General features: G+C 43.7%; 1 protein-coding gene across 12 annotated transcripts in view; it reads left to right on the top strand.

Annotated features, from left to right (window-relative positions):
• prdm16 (PR domain containing 16) overlaps positions 1 to 23,529 on the top strand; it is a 248,068-nt gene that overhangs the window by 131,023 nt on the left and 93,516 nt on the right. The gene's annotated exons all lie outside the window — the stretch shown is intronic.

The raw sequence follows: 23,529 nt of genomic DNA, 5'->3' as shown, positions 1-23,529 counted from the left end.
TGCTTCAGTAAGCTCATTAGGGGGGAAAGAAAAGGAACCGATGTCTGTCTGTCTCTCTCTCTCTCTCTCTCTCTCTCTTGCATGTCTCTCTTTCTCTCTTTCTCATGTGTCTAATCAGAGTTGAAATCTACTGGCCTGCTTTTCATTTCACCGACTCCTTGACTATTTATTTTTAGGGGGCTGGTCATTCACTACTACAGCGTCAGTTATGTGATTGTTGTAGTGTAGGTTGAATCAGACTAAGAAACCCTTGATGGTTTCCACTATTCAAACTTCACTATTCTGAGCAGCTGTAGAAGCGTGGGGGTGATTACAGCACACCGACACATGCTGTGTGGCCCTCTGCCAGGCTGCATGTTTCCCTTTTTTAAACTTCATATTATGCCTAGAAATTCAAAGTGCAAAGGGCATCTCTCCAAAAACTACATTCTCTACGTAGCTCTTGTGTTTTCGTTTTTGTTTTTTTTTTTCCTTCCCAGACTCTGAACTAATTCATATTCATCAGCCAAAGTTTGAGTTCTTTGGCCTGCAGGAAAAAGGCCAACTTCATCCTAACAAGATACATTCTCACATGTGCTCACAGAGAGGCCCTAGCCTACATGCAAACTCACATGGAGCTTCCTGGAAAGTGAATTTGAATCAGTCAAACTGTAGTTTTACCAGCCAGTTTTATATAAATATTTCCTTTTTTTTTATAGGTTTTAGATTGTGGTCATTTGGAAAAGATTGTAGATGAGGATGCATTTTTAAGTCCAGGAGAGTAGCAAGTGTATTTTTGATTTTTCTGTCTGAGGCGGACACAGTTAATGCGGGCTGAAACATTGAGCTTGAGCTTAACTGTCACACAATCAACAACACGTGTTAAAACAATATCATCTCCATGAGGCTGCAGGCACAATCACTCATATTAATACAACGAGAACACAGTCTGTGCACGGAGAGGTGCCGGCCATGTACACACATCGCCGTGTTGCTAAGCAACAAACATACACTCATTGCTCATAATAACATTTCAGTCTTCCCGTTGACGACTGTCGAGCCTTCGTCTTCATGAAGTGTTTTTTTTACTGATTGGATGTCGCCAAGTTTTCTGTCCTCTCGCTGTCAGATTTCATGTCCTACAAGTTAGGCTAGGTTTTATAGAAGTAGCATTATGGATTAAATCCAAACACCTGCATTGGACGGCCAGATTTTTTTTTGGCTGTCTTCTTTGGTTTTGTGATTTAATTTTTCTTTTGGTGAAATGAACAACCTGCAATGTAACAAATAGCCTAAGTGTTGTGTTCATGTTTAGTCACGTAAGAAACAAACCCTCTGCAGCATTGCATGAATTTCTTTGCTATTTTTCCATTGTTTTTATTAAATTAACTGAAAAGCATCAGGCCAAGTTGGCTAGCTGTGCTGTCCCGTGTCAGACTCAAACGTAATCTCTAAGTTTTGGTCCCAGCATGGGTCAGGTATCCACACTCGATCCTGGAAGTATTTGTGAGCAATACATTTTTTCCTGATTAGGATGCATGAAGGTCTTCGGCTGATGCCACTATTGTTTCCCTTCAAGTTAAAACATTTGGTCTCTGCTTCCCATCTAAAGAGAAGCGATTGATCTGTCTCCCCTCCGAGTCTCGTCCTGGATGGTTGTCGGAGGACTGACTCTGGCTGATGCTGTATTATTTTTTAAGATATCCTGTCTGGTTTGAGGCTGGAACCCTTCAGGGGCTATCCTCCCCCAGACTCTTATCACAGATAGTCATAACAGTCAGCCTGTTGATAGCCATCAACAGACTCCCCCAGGAGCCCCATACACCCCCTTTCTCCCCCGTTTTCACCATCTACCCTTCTACTCTTCTACTGCCTCTTGTCTTAGACAAATAGACAGACGAGCCAGTGAGAGACGTATAGCTATGTGAAGAAAGATGTGAAAAGAAATGATAGACAGAAGGATTAGAGGAAGATGGAAGAAAACCTTTATTTCTCATAGCATTTGTAATGCAGGAGGACTTTCATACCATCTCCTGCCAAAACAGTGGGACATGTTATGAGAGATAATAAGTGATGTCACTGGAGCTCTCTGAGGTGTAAACGTGATCGTATAAACCAGGACCTCGCACATTAAGGCTTCCTCTGTAAGATTATGAAATCGGATTAAGCCAGAGTTTTGTTAGTGATTACTTTACCTGTGCTTCCATTCTAGAAAACTGTGTGTTGCAAATGTAAAAATTAAAATACTTCAAAACATGTTTGTTTTTTTTCATCATAATGACCACTTAATTTCAAACTGATTAGAAAGCCTTAAAATCAATGGCTGTGGAATGCACAACCCTGTAATCCTCACAAAACCATGAACCAAAATTGCAGTTACAAGATTTTCATCCGTCAACAATGATATATGCCATCTGCAGCAGCACACTCATATCCAAAACAGTTTAACTACATCGGCAGCATTTTTGTGGATTTTTTTACTAAGACTGGCAATAACTCATTATGTTGGCTTTGCGAGCATCGCGGTCTACCGACATCGCCAAACAGCTTTAACAATCACATGGCGGATGCTGTTAGTGCTTTCTGGATATCTGCGTGGTAGTGTAGTTCTGTTGGACAGACACAGCAGAGGACTAGGGGAGAGTGAAAGAGGAAGCCTACTATTGTCTGTCCTGGGGCGTCAGGGACTGGAAGAGGTGTTAATTCAGACTCATTTCAGTGAGGCGGACAGCTCAATCTAAGAGCTGCTTCGCTGCAGGCTATAGCCATTCTCTTCTGTCTCAGACTCTCTCTTTGGGCCAGCACCAAGTCATCCATTTAAAAACCATTATGCTTTCCCTTTTGCACAACATGATAGAACGCCCGGGCCCCAGGTCAACTGTATGTGTGTGTGTGTCTGTGTGTGTAGTTCTTCCAACCCCTCAGGGTAGAAAGGCCTGAGCGAGCAGTGAGAGGCACAGCCCTCAGAGAGTCCAGTATGTGGATCTACTGTCAGACTGCTATTATCTGGCTGCTAGATTGGCCTGACTTCTCTATTGATAGAGACATGTCATGATACAATAGCTGGAGGTGTTGTGCTCTTCACTGGACGCCATTGACTTGACTTACTGGTCTAATTCCTGTGGGGTTGGCAGAGGAAAGGAAAACACATCTGTGGAGGTGTTCAGAGGAGGAAGTGTAAGACAGAAGAACTTCATTAAATCCTTCCCTAAAGGACTCATACAACTGCAACAACTTTGACTTTCATATTTTGAATCTTTTCAAGAAAATCTCTAGCATGCCCACATGGAGGACTTTCATTTACAATCTTACATCAGTGTTAATCATGCTTACTCATGTCTCCTTGACCGTGTGATCAGTGGGTGTGTCCTTGCACCTTTGAATGATTGCTTTCAAAACTCCACCAGCATCCATTAACTTTAGTGTATGATTACCATCTTAGACACAGGCTCTCTATTGGTCTTTGATTACTAGGTTCACCATCTTTGGCCTGGAAAAGACAGATTTGTAAATAAACACAGGTAAACAATTTAAAGGGGGTAAACAAAGTATGCATTGTTAAAGAAAAACTAGTGTACTACAGTATATACCCACCTTAATGTTTTAGGCCATTTTGAGCCAATTTTTTGTACAATTCCTTATGAAAAAAAGTTTTTCTATTTCTTTTAAACGGCCACCACACATTGTGCATTGATGTACTGTAGATTCTTTGAACAAAGTCAGCACAAATGCATTCACACAGAAAACCTCATATCATATCAGTCATATCAAAGCATCCGTGTCAGCCCCGGAGCCATATTTGTCTGTTTGCAGCAGTGGACCTTGGGATGACTTTGTTGCCAAGCAAACTTCTTTCTCTCTGTCCCTCATTCTTTTTCTGTTTACTTTTTGTGGGGTGATTTTCCATATCAGCATCATTCATCCAGTGATGTGTGGAAAGAGGCGAAAAGAATGCTAGCTCCTCTGTTTACCCATGTATTGACTTAGTGATAGGCTAAGACGTCTGGCGGGCACTCTCATGTGGCCCGGCTACTACGTGACATGTATCCATCCAGCAATGGCATCGTGTATCACCCTCACCCTCTGTCAGCCATCATATCTCCAGCATTGACAGGTCACTTTTCACTCTGATGCTGTTCTCCCTTCTTTTTTGTTCTGACCTCCATGTGAAGCTAACATTCTTGTCTTAGGGAGAAGAAGTCCTGGCACACCCTGACACTTATCTGTCCTGACCCACCTCTCGCCTCCTAAAGTGTTTACTCGCCTTTTGTGTTCTGCCTGAGGAGGGCGGATGGCCAAGTACTCATGCCTCAAGATATCCCTATAGGGCATTCAAGGTGCAGCTCTCAGCTTGTCTGATCTGTTTGACTTCCACAGAAAGGTGTTCTTTATCTCGATTATTTGGCCCTTGGTGACTGGTACCAAACTGATAGGGGCAGAAACTCCCTGGAACTACCAGGAGACAGTGGTCACACCAAGAGAGCGGATATCACAAGCAAGAGCGAGATAGCAGTATGTGAAATCGTTCCCCGCTTGGTTTAACTAGTTTGGTTTTTGAGGGTTTCACAGTGACCGTCAAGTTCTGTCATCAATTTTGAGTGTTAGAGAAAGTCCACACTCTCTCACCACTGCACAGATTCTTATATATATCCTTTTCTCTTGTACATTAAGTGCTAACATGCCTTCTAGTTAACCCCTGCTGTGTTATGCTACTGTGTAGCGTGAGTGAAGCTCTCCACAGAAATGGGGTCATTATCATGTCTTTTAGTAATCAAATCAGGGCCACGCTCTGATGAACATGGCCGTAAGCTGAGAGTACTTCTCCTTGAAGCCACTTCACGGGAAAAACAGCAGGCCTTTTTTAGCCTTTACCCAGTTCGATCTGGTCTCGTTGGAAACTGGGGGATAATTGTATATTAAAAGGTCAGTACACCTTAATCACACACATATGCGCGCGCACACACACACACACACACACACACACACACACACACACACACACACACACACACACACACACACACACCACTTAACCTTATTGCCATTTCGGTTTGATATGTCCATCAGTTCTGCCAGCAGGTATAGAATTCTTTTCTCTTAAAAATGCAGACTAATTAAACCAGGGCGTAAAAAAACTGAAAGTGTATGTAGATGTACATCAAATTTGCGCAAAATATCTGCTTTTATCGTCTCATGTTTGGCTCGTGCTTTTCAAGCAACAAAGGACATTTTGTAAACTTAAAAATCTTAAGTTTGTAAAAATGTACGTATCTAGTGTTTATCCCCAAGTGCATATTTTCCAGACTGCTTCTATGACAGTCTCCGTTAAAATAGGGAGTTACTTTGGCACAATGGCCCATAGTCCCACGTTGTAATGAAAGGGATATCAAACATGTGGTTTCTAATAACAGTATTGACCAACAGTGTGCGGTTTTCTGTCATCATTATTTGACTTTGACAGAAACCCCAAGTTTACACATGGAGCAAAAACACCAGAGAGAGCGTAACACCACAAGTCCCGGCCCTGCGTGCTGTAATATCTTCCATTCACGTTCATTTTATGTAGGTTTTAAACATGCCATTAGCCAATTTAATCCAATTTTCCCAGCTTTCGGAGCACTCCAGTGGAACAGATTCCATCTAATATTAAACATATGGTCGCCGTTGCCCCTAGAAACACCACAGCAGCTCTGGGCTTCTTTTTTTTTTTTTTTTTGGAAGCTGTTAAAGACAAGCCTCCTGTGTCCTGGTGCAAAGCGTTGTCAATTACTTTCAATGAACACAGTAATTGATAATGAGGAAGCGGTGCAGCAAATTAAATGTCAGGTTTGATTAGAAGCCTGATGCCTTATCATTTGTTCATAACTCATTACCAGCATCTGTTAATTAGTTAATAAAATAATTTGCAGGCCGCAGATGAAAGGTGTGCAGGCTCCCGAGGAAGTACATGGGGCAAAGTCATCCATCTCTGATGAGAGTGGAACTTGACAAATATTGTCCCTGGGATTTGGGCTGTTATTACTTGGTCATTGGTTTCAGGCCTCAATTGCTCCAGCCAAGCATTCTCAATGGAACTTGTTGTTTAGCCGAATAACCCCCCCCCACACACACACTCACACACACACACACACACAAACACACACGCAGTCTCCTCACGCACGTCCTCCACAATGCTAGCCTTTATATCTCTCTTTGCAGACGTGCTTTAAACATCAATTAAAAAAAAAACTCAATTCGGTCCATCATTGTGTTGAGGCACTGCAGATAACTCTTGTTCACCCTTCTTCCCACCCCGACCCCGGCACCACCACCACTCTCTCACTCTATCTAGTGAAACCTCATCGTTCATCATTGCCCTGATAAATAGTCCTATCAGTTAGGGCCTCGGGGTGGGAGCAGACAATGACACTGCTCTTTAACAGCGTGGGGAAGGATGACATTTGTCAAATGCTGTTTATGTTGGTGATGAGATTTATGTTATCATGGAGACATTCACAGTTGGAGGCTCCTGGTTCAGCTCCGCTGCCATCGTAACGCCAGGCTGAAGCTCAGCTTGTCTCTGCCTTTCATATTTCGCATCAAATATCACTGCAAGTGTGTCTAAGCATTTAAAGGTGCAAGACCGTATGGTAGCCCATCACTTTCTCTCTTTTCCATGTTCATTCACTTTTCCTTTAAATCTCAATTCCTTCTGCAGCTTAAAATTTCTGTGACTCAAGCAGGAGGTGGCGGCCTATTAATCAGGATCCCATGGCTGCTGTGATTGCCATTTTCCATAATCAGATACACAATACAGCACAAAAGCCTTGACTGCAGAAATACTTACTTTGGTTCACTCTTCACTGTTCTCATGGAGTAAGATAGACCTCAGGCTACGAGTATTTGAGCACAGGAGGAAGCTGGAGCACACGGCTGAGTCTTTTAATTACTTTTTATTAGGTATAAAAATGTAGGTTTCAGCAATGTGTGTGTGTTTGTGTGTGTGTGTGTTTGTGTGTGTGTGTGTGTGTGTGTGTCAGAGTGGAGCAATCACTGTAGTGAGTGTAAAGAACCCTCATAAGTGTATGACTGGTTCTAGAGAGAAGGGAGGACTCTCACCAACCATCCAGCTTCGAGGAAGAAAAGTTCACGTGACCGTTTCATCCTCTGATTATTCTCAAGGTTATCTTTATTTGAAAGGTTCCAGATATACAAGCAAACACTATACATGCACTGCAGGTTTTTGGGTTGTAACATGATAGATAGGCTGATGAACTGTAGCTACGTAAGAACGTGCAGATAGGGAACGTCCAGGGAGAAAAAGACACCCTCCTATGTTATTCTTTCCTTAACTCAGTCATTAAGAATAACAGGAGAGTGAGAAGCTGAGCTGATAACGTTAGATCAGTTTTTTGAATCATTGAGGTGTCAGACATACCGGGAGGGACGTCTTTACGTTGGAAGTCTTGCTTGAATGATTTCCACTTATTTTCTCCACGGTGATTAAGAGCAAGACAAAGTTTTGTCTGCCTGAGACACGAGGAGCACTTGTAGATTTGGTGTGTGTGTGTGTGTGTGTGTGTGTGTGTGTGTGTGTGTGTGTGCGTGTGCGTGTGTGTGTGTGTGTGTGTGTGTGTGTGTGTGTGAGACTTAATCCACAGTTGGGGATAAAAGCCATTTCTCCAGTTAAAACACTGATTTAAACGCTGATATCGGGGTCAGTGGTTAAGGTCATGGTTGGGTTAAGGTTTGGAAGGCCCAGGAAATGTAAATAAGGATATTTAAATACACAAAAGGGATGTAGTTAAAGTAGTATGAGTGTGTGTGTGTGTGTGTGTGTGTGGGTGTGGGTGGGTGCGTAGGTGTGTGTAGGTGTTATATTATATTAAATGTTGGTCCATCCTAGACATTATCTTAAATCTGTTACATTTTTCCTCAGTAACTCAAGAATCTCACCAAGCCTTTGCTCTATGATCTTAATTTATCTATTTTAACAACCGTTGTCACGAGCAGTTTGAACAAAGGTGTGTTAGATATTTAATCTCCATATTTTCTGGTCACTCAGTTAAAATTGACAGCATTTCAAAGAAACCGTATCAGATGGTAAACAGCTGAAGACCGCCGTAAAGGCAGCTTTGCTGATGCAGCTGCCTACAACACTTTCACCTTCACATCGTAGAGATTCATGGAGCTGAGCAGTCCAGCAGAATAATCTTTACATATGGAAATATAAATAATAATCATAATTTACTGGCCTGGTAAAATGTCTGCTGCCTCTGCTGTGCCCTCACGGCTGAAACCATTGAGAAGACTTCATATGCGGCTACTGGGGACTGAGAAAAGTCTCACAGTGGGGAAAAAATACATGCACATATGTACCCTGAAAAGGAAGGGAACACCTGATTGGCTACAGATAATTAATTACCTGTTCAATTTGAAAAACAAAAATGCTTCTGTGGATTGGAATCTGTACAGATACAGATAACTACATGAAATGTGGGAGTTATCTACAATAACTTTTTCTTCACGTGGAAAAGATCAACAGATTTTTAAAAATTGTTTTGTCCGTTTATTCTTAGGAGTTAGTGCACTTCACCACCAGCCTCTCAGTCAGTCTGTTCTCTGTAAATATGATTCATATGATTCTGTGTCGCTCTTTCCGCAAAGGAGGTGTGCTGATGTTGGCTCAGCTGGTACGCAGCGGTACCCAGCGTGCCACCCAGCACCAAAGAAACCTGAGAAACATTCGACTTCTTAGAGACTCTTAGGCCGGAGTCATGTGATACGGAAGCTATGCCAAACAACAGAAGTATTTTAACAATATGGGTTTTGGCCTTATTTGCATATGTGCTGGGACAAATACCTTCCTTTACTTTGCTGCAAATTTGAATAAAATTCTGGTTTTGGCATTTGAAAAATTCAAGGATTTCTTTTTTTTTATGTGTTTCGAATTACTTAAGAGCAGGTACAAACTGGACATATTAGTTTATTATAAATGGCCTCATATGTTGCTTTGTTTACTCTCATGAGCCTGTTTCTGGTGACAAAGCCTGCTCCCCTCTGCTGGCCAAGAGCTCACAATGCCACTTTGTGAACGAGTGGCTGACGTTTCTTTCGGAAGGGAGAGAGAGAGAGAGAGAGAGAGAGAGAGAGAGAGAGAAGGAAATGGAGAGAGAAATTCCAATACAACTACAGAGAAACATTGAAGTGTATAGTAGAGCACACCAAAAAACACAGCCTCTCACACACACTCTTCAAGTGTGGGGGCCTACAGCCCTACTCAAGCAGAACAGGTCGACTCTTTTCCAACCCTGCAACTTCTTCATGACACGCATGAGTCACCATCACCTTCTCCCTTTACATATCATTTCACTTCCTGTTTGGTTCTTTTTATCTCTTTGCCCCCTTTTTTCTCCTACACGTTCACATATGTTCACAAGTGTTTATACAAAGAGTGCTTGTCTTTTGTTAGTTCCCTTCTATCCAAACATATTAATGTCCTGTTACAAACATCCAGCTAGCAGCCAAATGCCGTCAACTGCTCAGCTGCTCATCTGTGTGAAATGTACTTTCATGACAAAATGCAGCACATGTGCTTTAATTATAGCCAGATCACACACTTAGATCTTTTCTTTTGTGATTCATTGATTTTTCACCCCCCCGTTTTCTTAACCTTATGTGGCCCTCTCGATTCCTCTTTTCCTTCTTTTCTTTTTTTTTTTTTATTTTTGTTGCTCCGTCTCCCCCTCTTTTCCTGGCCTCCGGGGTCCTGGTGCTTCTAATTCGGTCTTATCAGTAGAGTAATTTAGCAGCCGCAGCTTGGGTTTCTGTCGCGCGGCGAGCGGCCCTATTGTCCTGCCCTGCTGTTGCTGAGATAAACCCTCAGATTGAACAAAGTCCTTGCTGACCTTTACAAACTCCCAAATCTTGCTCCGTACAACCCTCCAACTGAGATTCTCTCAGCTTCGGGCTCTTTTCTTATAGTGAAGGGGGCACATCAAGTGCGAGCGAGCGAATGAGTGTGTATGTGTGTGCGTGTGTGTGAAAGAGCGACGGTGTGTGGGGTCAGAGTGGATTGAGTGAGCGTGAGATAGACAGGGGAGAAAGATTAAGATGGCTGACTGAGCCTGTCTATATTTCCAATGGCACTTGGCTCTAAGTGGGAGGCCAAGGAAGAAAAAATGCACCGCAAGCAAAGCATTCAAGTGTGCATTTTCCTGTCTCCTCGCACTGCCAGGGACGGCTTTTGTGAGCCACATTCTCTCACCTTCCCGCCTTCAATCAGAAATACTGCATGAATTCTTCGACGTAGAGACAGTCTGCATCTTATGTTGATGTTCCTGAAACGGCCCATTGAGAGAATCCCGACAAAAGCCCTGTTGAACCCCTCGTCTTACCTCCATTGTTATCTATCATGTCCTTCGTTCCTTGGCATACGGCCCAAGAGGAGACTGTCGAGATTGTTGCTTTGACACACAGTGAAACGGCTAGAACGGTTGAAGCCAAATGGAAGGGGTGTGGATGGGGTGGGGGGTGGCTGGGGGTGGATGCTGTGCTGGGGGGGAAGTTTGGTGCACAATGCAACAGGAGTACCCTCTCCATTGTGAACCACTGTCATCCTTCAGAAGCCACTCAACTAGCTCTCCACGCCACAAATCCTCTCGGCTCTGTATTCCAGCCGTCTGTCGGTCAGGCGGGGAACCTCATCAAAAGGCTGTGGAGTTCTAGATTGAGACAGAGTGGGTGGAGGGTGGCAGGATGGCAGAGGAGAGGTGAGGGATAAATGTTGTCAGGGTAGTTGGGGTGCTGCTGATCTGTGGCGACGGACATTGGTATAACAGGTTTAGATGTGGGCTTCAAAGTTAGAGATGGAGAATTCCTGAGAATCTGCACCACTTTATATCTTGATCAGGGTGGCCTTGTGTTCATCCCACCCTCCATCCCTCCATACATCCTTTCCACCTCCCCCCACTCACCACCACCACCACCACCACCACCACCACCTGCCTGCAAGCCACCACCAGTGTTCCCAGGGAGATGAGCGCTACGGAGAAGAAGGCCCACAAGGGATTAACTTTTCACATGGCTGGGAGTCCTCGTCTCAAAAGACCTGACAACCCCAGACGGCTTGATTAAAAAAGAAAAGAAGAGAAGAGGAAAGGAGGGAGGGAGGGCACAGGAGGAGGAGAAGAGGGGGAATTCTTCACATGATGGCCCTGAGAGAGGGATTTTGGATATTGGGTGTCTTTTTTTTCCCTTCATCCAAAGCCCCCATGTCTTGGTTGAGAATGAGCAAATTGTTCTTCGTGTTCTCTCTGCAGTCCTGGTGGAGCTGCTGGCTTTTGACTCCACTTTTTCGCTTTTCCTCCATGATGCCAAATACAATAAAGAACCACAATATTCAGTCATCAATTGCAATTTTCTGCATGACGTGATTATATTATGATGTATTATTTATTTATCTGTCATTCATGTATTATTAACAAACCCCTGTGGTTCTCTGTATGTCAGCATTGCATTACAGTTAGAGAAGACATGGGCAGAGAAAGTCGGCGAACCGTCGCCGGCTTAAAGTTCTAGTGTTCAAGTGGCAAGGCGCCCTATTTCCCCTCACTCTATCCCAGATAAATTGGGCCTCTCAGGTTTGTCTGTGAGAACGAGAGGACAAAAATCAAAACAAACGCTCCCACTGAAGTGAAGATGGGAGAGGGGTATGCCTTTCCTCTCTGGCTAGCGGATCAGCAACTCAACCTAGCGGGACAGTGGAACACTTAATACCTCCCAACGTGTCCAGGTAACAGAGTGGCCCGACAGGGGGGTCAGAGAAGGTAGCAGGGTGTCATCTTACAGATCACCACTCACCCTCTGGCTTCCTCCACATGGCTCACTTACTCTCTTCTCATCTCCGCTGCAGGGATACACTCACTCTCTCTTCCCCACCCCTCAGAGAAGGTCCAAAACATCCCCTGAGAAGGTTTTTGTAGATTTCACTTTAGAATCAGGAATTTTTCCTTTCTGAATGCAGAAAATTCTCCATATCAAATGAGATTCATGAATTCACAGACAAAAGGGTCATATAATGCCAAGAAAATTAAGTGCCATTTGCTACAAGTAAAAGATGAAATCATTTATGTAACCACAAGCTGCTACTTGTAACCACACTGTTTTGTAACTTCTGCTGTCAACAATGGTAGCGCAAAGGACAAGAAATCTCATTTCCAAGAGCCGACGAACACGGTCAATTAACCCTAATATCGGCCCAGATTTCTCATTAATCATGCTGCTTACTGGCCATATGGCCCCAGACTCCAAGGAAGCGCTGAACCTATTTGCTGTGCACTTGACCTCGCCGATGGACTCGGGGGAACACAAAGGTTGAGCTCCGTCCTCCAGGATGTTGAAGGCCTTTTTCCAGGCCTGCTAGATAAATAGATGAACTCACAGATAGATGAACGGGGCTCCAGTAGTCTTACAGGTGGTTTGGGTTTGTTATTTAAAGAAGCACAGTAGACATTCCAGTCAAGAATAAAACCAACATGAGGTGTGGTTGCTTGGATAGTCAGGCACTGCTGAAACAATTAGGTGTTGTTAGGTTAGCAATAGAACATTTTTGTTCTATTCTGGCAAATGAGATGAACACCCCTTTTGTAGACTAAATCCTGATGTATATTTGTGGAACAGAACTACACGGAACCCTTTGTCTTCATCAGAGAGAATTGTTCTAAATTTGGGGCAAATAAATAATGAGCAAAAGTTTTGTTAGCTGAAATAAATACAATGCTGAAAAGAGCTCAATCGGGGGAGGGACTTGGTGTGACAATGAACTGGTATAAGTGCAGAGGAGGAAATGTGATTTCAAAACTAAACTGTAAATACAAATTTGCAAGTGAAAATCAGGATTAAACCATCAGCCAGAACCTATAAGAGGATAATTCCCAAATTAACCGATAACACTAACAATTCTTTGTTGTGGAACTTGCGAAGCATCTGAGGGTATGTTCAGGTAGATGCCGTGGCAGTCATCCCTGTTGTAGAAGAAGTTAGTGTGCGTATACCTGAAGTGATACGTAACATTTGGAACTATCTTATAAAGCCAGGCTGTGGAAGTTATGACGAAAACATATAAGTACATCTAGTTTTTCACACCATGGACAGTGGGCTTCAAACTGTCTTAATGTGACCCAAAGTATGTTAAGTATTTGATCTCTAAAATTATCCACTCATATCTCGGACCCCCGCTATTCCTGAAGTGACAAATGCGACAGAACTGATATGATACACTGACTCATATTCCTTTGACCCTTGCACCAAATTACTATCCAATCAGTAATTCTTTGTCTGAGCACTCCTTTCCTGCAGCACGGCTATCATTAAGTGACTCATTTAGGCCATCACAGGTAGGCCCACATCATAGCCTGCTGGTGGCTTTTATGGGGGAACAGAGTTCTTTCTACTGTAATGCATGCAGAAGTAGCTAGGGCTAATGTGACCCCTATAGTTCAGCACTGCATTAGTGCCAGAACACCCAGCAGTGAGCCTTTAACCTGGGGACGACAGGGCCGTGATTATGTTCACCACAGGGTAGGCTTGGCCAGAGGACGCTCAGTTATACACACAAAGGGACACGCACACAATGTCATGTGGACACCATGGCAATTACTGGCTCAGCAGTTTCAGGTAGTTGTAAGACAAGATGTAGGAGTTATTGGATTCAGATTCTGAGTAGTGACATATTCTCAAAGCTAGTTCAGATGAATGAAGACGTTGTTTCAGCAATGTAAGTTTCAATGTTGCGAGCAAAGGAAGCAACCCCTTTGTATCGGGCAGGAACCCAAACCAAGATAAAGTATCTACATACTTCTTTTTTTTGGTTTTTGAGTGAACTTTATGCTGCAGCATAAAGATTGTTCATTTAAATTTTTCTACATGCATAGACCAGTAACACAAACATGCATGTCCACACAGACAGACTGAATAGGCACACTTACGATTCTCTTGCTGTCGCTGCCTTTCTCCCCTCGCCAGTATATCAGCTCTACAGTTACCATGTTTACCAGCCCTATTCACTAAGTGACTCTTTCTCTCACTGTCTCTTTAGCATACACACACTCACACACACACACACACACACACTCACAGACACAGACACACACAAACGCACAGAGGATCCAATCTTATTTCGAGATAATTCTCTCTCCTCTCGCTCCTCTTGTATCCCGAGCCACTAGACACTGAAAGGACTGCGGGGAAAGTTGATCTCACAGGCACATATACACACACACACACAAATTGAAAAGGTGGAACCACACTGAACTGCGTGTGGTCCCTTCATTTCAGTCCTCACTGTGTTTTTTAATGCTTTATCAAGTCCCAAGGTCAAGGTCTCTGACTTGAGACTAATCTGCTAAATTCCTGCCTGTATTGTTCCATCAATGACACACCTCTAACTCGTTCGCTTTCCAGTGTTTGTCAGATTCTACCTCTGTGTATTCATTGTTTTATTTCTCATTTATTTTCTCTTTGTCTCTTATCCTCACTATTTTCCTTCTTCTTCTTCTACTTCCCCTTTGCATAATTCAAATCAGAGTCCCCATGTGAGCACCTTGCTCTTGACCTACCTCAGAAAGCTCCTGATTGCTTTAATAGCAGTCCTTGGACCTGGAAGGTAGGCGTCTTTAAGGAACTCTGTTGAGAATGGTGTGTGTGTGTGTGTGTGTGTGTGTGTGTGTGTGTGTTTGTGTGTGTGTGTGTGTGTGTGTGTGTGTGTGTGTGCGTGCGTGCGTGCGCGTGCGTGCGTGCGTGCGCGTGTTTCTGTGTACGTGTGTGTGTAGTGAGTACAACCAAAGGGTGGTTGATTAGAACTGACCTCAAGAGTGTCAAGAGAAAAAAAAGAAGTACAAATATGCAAAGCGTGTGTGTGTGCGTGTGTGCATGCATGTGTGTGTGTGTGTGTGTGTGTGTGTGTGTGTGTGTGCGCACACGTGCATAATTGGGGCAGAAAGAAGTGCATCAAGGTTAAGTAGAACAAATGGTCAGCAGAGTGAACTCAAAGTCTAAAAATAAATACACAAACACTCACCACATATATGTGTGTTTCCGGGGCCACTGGTCACTTTGAGGTAAGAGGAGTGAGGCTGTGATGGAAAAACGCTGACCTGTCACTGGTGGGAATCTCCCAGATGGAAAAGTGTGCAATTCATTAGAAGATCCTTTGCTTTGTTGGCTTACATTTTGGAAAGAAAGATTTCAAATATGAGCTGGTGTTCACAGGGTTGTGGCCCTCATGCATTACTGTCAGACCTGAGTTTGTCAAGTGCATTCAAACAAATCACGGGGAATAATGTCAAGCAAATATGTATTTTATTTCAGGGTTTACACAACTCTTTGGTTGCTGTCCCCAAATAATTCATGGTAATTGAGTAAAGTGATGCATTTTGCATAGTTTTAAACCTTTATTTATTAAAAAGCAACCCCAAGTTTCTAAATATCCACATCTCAGCAGCAAGAAAAAAGTGAAATGTGTATATTTAATGATGAAGAAAGTAAAATGATCTCACCTTATGACATGGAAAAGTAATAATCACAAAATGAGATAGGTCAAAGAAGGCTCATCATGAGTGAAATGAATCTCAAAGTCAGGCTGAAGTTGCTGACAATCTGTGTGGCTGGTTATCAGATGGTTCTGTCTTAGGGGCCTGGTCCTTATCAGTTCTCAGTTACAGTTATTTTCCATCAGTGAAATATTGGAGGTTTTTTTGTTATTTTTTTTTTATAAAGAAAAGAAAGAACAAATCTTGAGACCAAGATAAGAATTGATTTATCAATAATATAGCTAATAACATTTTCAGGGGCAGCGTGGCTCAGAGGTAAAGAGGCCGTCTAGCAACCGAAGAGTCACTGGTTCGATCGTCACTTCCCCCAGTGACCATGTCCAAGTATCCTTGAGCAAGCTACCCCGGATGGCCCTGCGATGGACTGGGGACCCATCCAGGGTGAACCCCGCCTCTCGCCCAATATCAGCTAGGATAGCCCCTCCCACCTCCCCGCAATCCTTAACAGATAAGTGGTATAGAAAATGGATGGATGGATAATAACATTTTCTTGAGCAGCAACTGTGATGTTGTCAATGGTAAAAGTACTATATAATCTCAGAAATATCAAAGTGGAAACAAATCTAAAATGTCAGTCAACGAAATGATATTCAAAATTCAGAGCAAAGTGAAAAAAGACAGCCTCAACAGTTACTGTCGGCTACATATTGACGTTTGGGTTTGTTCATAACAATTTCCTTTTTGCTTAAGAAGTGCACTTTTAAAAAAAAAAAAAGTTTTCTACCTGCATAAGAGAGAACAAAGAAGTCTGCATGACCATATATGACAACAGAATGTGAATTTTTTTTTTTTTACTTTTCATTGTGCTAAAGTGGTGCATCTCATTTCCATAAAGGAAAACGCTGCTGCCTTGATGCGTTTGTGCATCATCTTAAATTGAGCGAATGCATCGTCATGATGATCGTCAGGCTCTTTGGCACCTCCTCCTGCTCTTCCAGTCATGTGCCTGTACGTCGCTGTGCCACCGGTTGTACACAAAAGTATAAAAGCAGGCCAACATGTTTTTGCAGCAGAAGCATCAATGACCACAAGACTAAGCTCTTCAGCAGTTGGATTGCCCTAGCATTAGCCAAAGTCAGGAGCCCCAAAGTAAGGCCAGCAAAGGTTGGGGTGAGGCCTGGCAAACCCAAAGATTGAGTCTGAATTAGGCCCACCATTCAGAGCTATTGAAAGGAGTTTCTGAGCCTCCTATTCTCTACCAGCAAATTGGGAGGAAATCTGGCTATTGTGCAGAGTTTTGAGGAGGCTGGTGGTGGGGAGGGGGCTGCACACTGTGCTTACCTATAGATGAGAGTCGAGACAAAGGGTCCTGGGACATCCAGGAGAGGCTTTGAAAATCCCTCTTGGCTGGAGACGGAGGTTGTCTGGAGTAGCTCCTGGTGTAGAAAAGGTCAACAGTGCTCGGTCACAGCAAATGGAAGAGGATTTGAAATGGCAAGGACTGAAAAATCAGATTTGTATCATTTGAAAAAAATTGAATCATGAGAGGGACATCACAAATGTGGTACTGTTATCACTGTAAAGGATACATTCATTCACCCTTACAGACTTTTTTCTTGGAACCAAACATTCAGTTTAGACTCGTGTCTGGATGCCTGTGTCCTCCTGCTGTCAGCTTGAATTCACTTCTCAAACCACCTTACTTCACTTTTTGACAATTTCAGTCTCTCCGTTCTCTCTGTAGGTGTATGTGGTTCTTTTAAAGTGTCTAAATTACATGCAACCTTGGTAATTACTAAGGCATTTTCTATGTATTTCAAGCCCTTTTTTTAGGTGTCTAGCAAGAAGTTGATCATACTACACTCAGCAGATATTCACGAAAATCTATGCATACATGTATATATCTATATAGATATATAGAATGTGTGTTTATAAATCTGTTTTTATGTATGAAGATCTATATGTCTATATAGATCTTTATATTTCTATCTATATCTATCTATCTATCTACCTACCTACCTACCTACATAGATAGATAGAGATTTAGATATCGACATTTGCATACAGGCCTAAAGTGACAAACAAATTAAACCATAACAAAGTCAATGCTCCATTGAGTTGTGACCTCTGCTGTTGTCCTTTAACACGGAGCAGCTGAGCTTCTTAAGTGTGTGTGTCAAACTGACAACAAAGCAACTCCTAATGGTGGCGATGATGATGACGAAAGCCTTTTAAGAGCGCTTTGACGGATGAGGATTGATGTGACCAATGTTGAATTGTCTGCCTACATGTGTTGGATGTGTGAGAAAAGACAGACAGTTCTTCAGGCGAAGAGTAACACCACACACCACACACACACACACACACACACACACAAGTGCACACTTATGAAACTGCTGTTACCATCTTCCTGATCAGCGGCCCAAGGCTTTTCCGTACACTCTCACCCCTCTGAGAGAGTCCAGCTCCCCCCCCCCCCCCACTGTCTAGCCTACTATACCAGTGCCACCCCTCTCCTCTTATTTTCTCTCTTCTCTCTCTCTGTCTCATTAATCAATGTCAAGCTGTCCAACAACAAGGCCGGCATTCTTTCCCCGCCTGCCTCCTCGGTTCCTCGTATATGTCATTGTGCCCTGACCCTCCCCCTCCACCAACTCACTGGCCACCATCATCCTTTCACATGGCCAGAGAGCAAAACCCAAGCCCACTCTGCCAACATGAAAGGTTGTCCAGAGGAAGAGAGACAAGCAAGAAGGAGACATTTCTCTCACTTCTGTCCTCCCTCTTCCTGCCTTCCTCCAGCCGAGGGAAGAAAAGGATGCCATAGTCGTTTACATAATTCATGGGAGACACAGGAGAAAACAGGCCATTGAGTAGTTTAAAAAAAAAAAGTTTGGATGTAGCCGTCATGGGGGGTTGAAGCATATGTATGCCAGTCTTTGTGCCCCCTGGAGCCATCTTCCCACTTCCCACACACAAAGTCATTGTCCCATGTTGGCCATTAACCTCCAGCTCCCTGACTCTGTCTCCATGGGGCAGAAATCATTTCATCATCTCTTAGCAAATCAGGGAAATAGATGTTTCTTTTTGCTGATGTGGACATTGTGATGGACGCCGCCCAGGCAAAAGTCATTAACCTGAATGTACTGTAGCCATCAAGGCGGAGAAAAGGGAGAGGCAGGTCTTTGCCGGGGATGAAATGAAATTTGATTATTGTGAGGTGATGCTGATGTTAGCAATAATGACAAACACAAAGTACACGAAAGACACTCACGAATCAGCGCCTGCAGCATTTCTACATGTCTCTCCGGGCTTCTGTCGTTACGCGTGCTTGTTGGTTTCATTGTCACATGCTGTATTCACTCTCTTTTTCCATACTGTATTTTAACTTTTACCCTGAGTAAAGCGAATCAAAGATCAGCCTCTCACTAATACCCCGTTTAAACACTAAATTGTCCACGTTTACATTGAATAATGAGAGCGCTTCTCGCATGAGCTCCACTGCATTCTGTTTGTTTACAAAGAAGCAGATTGTCTCCAAATCAGCAGTTATTTGGGGGGGAGGCGGCATGTGCTTAGAAATCCTCTCTCTCGCTAGCCGTCCTCCTTCCCTGAGCATCTGTATGTATTTGTTGTACTAATGAACGGAACAAAAGTTTCCGGGGGCCCTGTGTGAAGGGGGGGGGGGGGGCTGAGAAGGAGAGCAGTCTCAGTGAGGCTGAAGTGGACTCGGCTGAGTGGTCAGTTGCTGCGAGAGTGATGGAGACTTAACCCCGCAACCTCTTTCCTGCTTTCTTTTGCCTTTTTCTCCAACTCCTCTACTCTCTGGATGATAGATGACCCTCCCTTTCATTCATTTCAAAAGCAACCCCCCCCGACCCTCAAGTGCCACATGCTTGTTGTCCACACATGTGAGCATACACCCATGTGTACTCACACACACACACACACACACACACACACACACACACACACACACACACCATCACTCCCAGTGATACCTTTACCTCCGGGCTGCAGGTATATTTTTGAGAGTTTGAAAGAGAGGGGCAGAAAGTGAAGTAGAGAACAAGAAGTGTAGAATGGACACTGAGCAGTAAATTACTTTGCCAATCAATCTCCCCGCTGGGTACTCTTGATGAAAGCTGTTGAAACTTTCCCCTAACTACTTTAAGTAACCCTCCTAAAGTTTGTCAGCGGAGGGCTGGGTAATAGGATGGGCAAACAAGTTGAAAGATTGAATGTTGTTGGAGGAGAGAGGAACGGAGAGCAAAAGATGGAAAGGAGCGTATGAGGTACCAGGAGAAGTTAATAGAAAAACAAGAAAGTGTGTGTGAAGGGATTGAAGTTGGAGTTTGGATTGAAGAAGCGGGAAGGATGTGCTTGGGGGATGAAAAGGGGCACTCATATGAAGAATGAAGAGCTGTTAAGGCAGGTTTGCATTGAGGAATGCGCTCTATTTCTTCCCACTTTAGGTTCAGTAGGTTTTGACATACACACATGCGTCTTCATGGGTGGCACTGCAGGATAATATGCTATGACTTAAAACATGTGACACCTCCTGAAAACAATAGGTTAAAGCCCTGCAAGGCACTAGTGAGATACAAAGATCCATCTAAATGCAGCACTACGGCTTCTACAACTTTAGAAAGTTAATTTGAGTACTTCACATCTTTCCTTTTGTCGATTTGCAAGGTAAACAGTTAAATGTTACTTGCAAAGTAATCTTTTATGAATGTGTGCATGCATGTATGTGATTGGCCAGTTCAGCCTTACGCTTTTCTGCCAGAACCCTCTTCACTGGCAACCCTGCTGGACTGTTGGACCGGCCCCATTCAAATTAATGAGGAGGGATTGTGTTTTTTCACGCAGAACTAAAGTTAGTCTGAGCGAGAGCCGAAGACCACAGAGGATTGTGATACAGACAGGAACACACGTAGATGTACAGATATGCACACACACACACACACAGGCTTTTGACAAAGTTTTGACACCTTCCTTTTATCAACAGAGGCATCATGTGGAGACCCCCACCCCCCCCCCCCCCCAACCCGACCACACGCAAAACAAGCAGAATACACACAAACAAGCAACACAACCACATGCACCTCTTCTACGCTTGTTTTCTGGCAAGTTGGAGAGCATCTCTGCCCAGAACTGTGAAGAGAGAGTGAGGACTGTTGGGAATGTTAATTTGGTAATTTGTTGTTTTATATAAGCAGGGGAGGGATGGTGGTGAGGGCAGCGAGGGCGGCACACACGGTCTGTGTGTCTGGGTCTGTGTGTGGGAGCTGGTTTGTCGAGGGTAATGCTGGGTGACAAGGTCCAGCTCAGTGATGCAGATGACTCCCAACCAAGTTATTTTTCTACAAGAGAATCGGGCAAAAATACCATGACGGTCGGGGAGCAAGAAGCACCCAATGCCCATAGAAGGTATTAAGATGTCTCTCATACATGGCTACACTTCCCCCCTCCTCCTGGTCCCCATGTCTCCTACTCTCAGTCACTCTCTCTCACTCCCAAATCTGGGATGGTGGCCAAGTGCCACCAAGGACACTAAGGCTAATAAATCATCCTCGTTTCAACATCTGCCCAGTCCTAAAGGGCTGCCCACCACCGCCACCCCACCCCTTGTGAAGATGGGTCCTTGGCTTTATTCCTCTTTCAGCATCCTCCATACTCCCCCATTGACACCTCCTGCCTGACTGACAAAACATCTATTGTCCCATGCCCAAGTGAAGAAGAGACCCTCTTTCCCCCTCTTTGACAAAAGCCGTCTGAAGCCAAGATGGGGACTGCCAGCCGAGATGCCTGGGACCCGGCAGGGGTGCCCCCTCTCCCCCCGCTACTTTTATGCCGCCCTCTGGTTCATCCATCCCTTGCTCTCGCTCTCTTTTTTACTTTAAATACTCCCCTCCTGTGGGGGTCACTCACTCAACTCACCCCCCAACCTTTTCATAGTGGTAAACTCTCAGCCCTGCATAAAGACATCAAGTGACAGCAGTGAGAGAAAACAGCCAGATTTGGCAGAAAGAGATATTCGACATGGCTGTCAATGGCCATTCTGCATGCCTTTTGTTCCCCTGGGTGTAGTTGAAATAGATAAATAAACAGCCATAGGCTGAAAAGCCGGGATCAGAAACGTGTCACATTTATTCATATTGAACGGAGAAAAAGAGGCAAAGACCTGCTGTTGCCAATTAAGAAGAATGAGAAAAAACTCAATTCACAGTGTTTAGGTTTGTTTTCAAAGCAGAGGCTAAAACTAAGCTATTCAGTGGCTTTCTGCAGTTTGCTCTAAAGATGGCAGTAGGTCTTTAGCAGTGTGTGTGTGTGTGTGTCTTTATGGCAGAGAAGATCTGGGAAGTTGTCTCCAGACTCATCAGTTAAGAAGCGTACTCTCCACGGTTACTCTCAAGACTTCATTTACTGTGAATGCACAGTGCTTTTTCCCAGCACCTCCAACTCACCCCCAACAACGGGGAGCACCGCCCATAACTGTGCACGGGCCAGCCTCTGGCCACATTCACAGGATTGTCTTCTTTTAATGAACAAATTCACACCACTTTGACTTTGAAGATGAGGTTTGCAAAGACGTGCCTTAAAACATCTCATGAAATGTGGAAAACAGACCCAGTAAATAGGATTTTCTCACGTGCTTTGATCTTTGTATACTCCACGCTATCACTGTTCTGGTAATTATCACTTGCCATATTATTTAACAATAAATTGTCTCACGTTTCAGGTGGGCCTTAAGTCTCAACTTCATGTAAATTTTCCAAAACTGCTCAAGCAAGAAAGAACATTTACCAACAAGGTCCTGTGATGAATTAGTCAATTAGTGTTAGTGGCATTTTTTGTTTCATATTTTATTTTGAATTATGTTGATCAAGGGACTTTAATTAATGTTTTGGGGTTTTTTTTTCTTGTAGTGGTTGGGTCATTACGCATGGAAATGTATTCAGCTCAGAGGTTCGGAGTTAGCTTATTAAAAGTGGCAGGGATTTCAGGATGGAAATACATCTTTTGATTAACATTGTTTACTACTTTAACAAAATGCGTTTTGCTCTTTAAGCCCCCGCCCCAACATATTGATGACCAGACTAAATTCACATGCAATTTAATTAAATAAAAATAAAGAAAAAAAAATCTGTAATCTGATTTTCCGCTCCCAGGCAGACAGCATTCCATCGCAGCTCTTCTCTCCTGGTGCAAATCATTTAGATTTCCAATTAGCCCCTGAGAAGAATGGCTAATTTACCACAGTAAGCAGGCGCCTGATGTCTCAATCTGCCGTGTGTCAGCGCTGTGAAAAGGACTTCTCCCATGGAGGCACGCACACACACACACACACACACACACACACACACACACACACACACACACTTGTAGGGACACACACAAGCCCATTAAAGACTAGAATATGAGCTGAATTTCTGGAATGTTGACAGATCAAACCCAGCATGGAGAGCAGAAGGAGAAAAAGTTTAGACTTTATATATAAAAAAAATAATAGTAATGAAAAACAAATAAGGAAGAACACTTGGGGAAAAAAATATGAAGAGGGGTCTTATTGAGGCGGCAGGACAGGCAGCAGTTCAACAGTGGCCCCGGATTGACTCGTCTGTGAGTGGACAGCCCGCCAGCTCCTCCACACAACACCCACATTGTCCGCTGTGCCAACGAGCCAGAGCAGCGCTCCTCTCCTCAGGGGGCTGCCTGAGACGAACACATTCTAGATACATGTTAGCCTTGGCCCAACCATCTGTGTACTGTGTGGAGCATTCAGCTGAAAAGGAGACAGAGGAAGGAGGGAGGAGATGAGAAATTAAACACACATGGCAGTTATTGAAAGCTACGGAAAAGGGTAAGCCTACCCAACAGCTTAACAGCATCGAAACAGACTTACAAAGAGAGAACTCCTATCACTCTTGCTGAATTGAAATTTCTGTGAAATGAGATATATTGTTCCAAGACAGGGGGTGAGAAGGGAAGAGGAAAAAAAAGGAAGAGACTTGCT

The sequence above is a fragment of the Aulostomus chinensis genome, chromosome 9, assembly GCF_037954235.1.
Source record: "Aulostomus chinensis isolate RoL2024-O1b breed Wild chromosome 9, RoL_Achi_v1.0, whole genome shotgun sequence".
Classification (NCBI taxonomy): Eukaryota; Metazoa; Chordata; class Actinopteri; order Syngnathiformes; family Aulostomidae; genus Aulostomus; species Aulostomus chinensis.
This window is presented reverse-complemented; position numbering and strand designations above follow the sequence as displayed.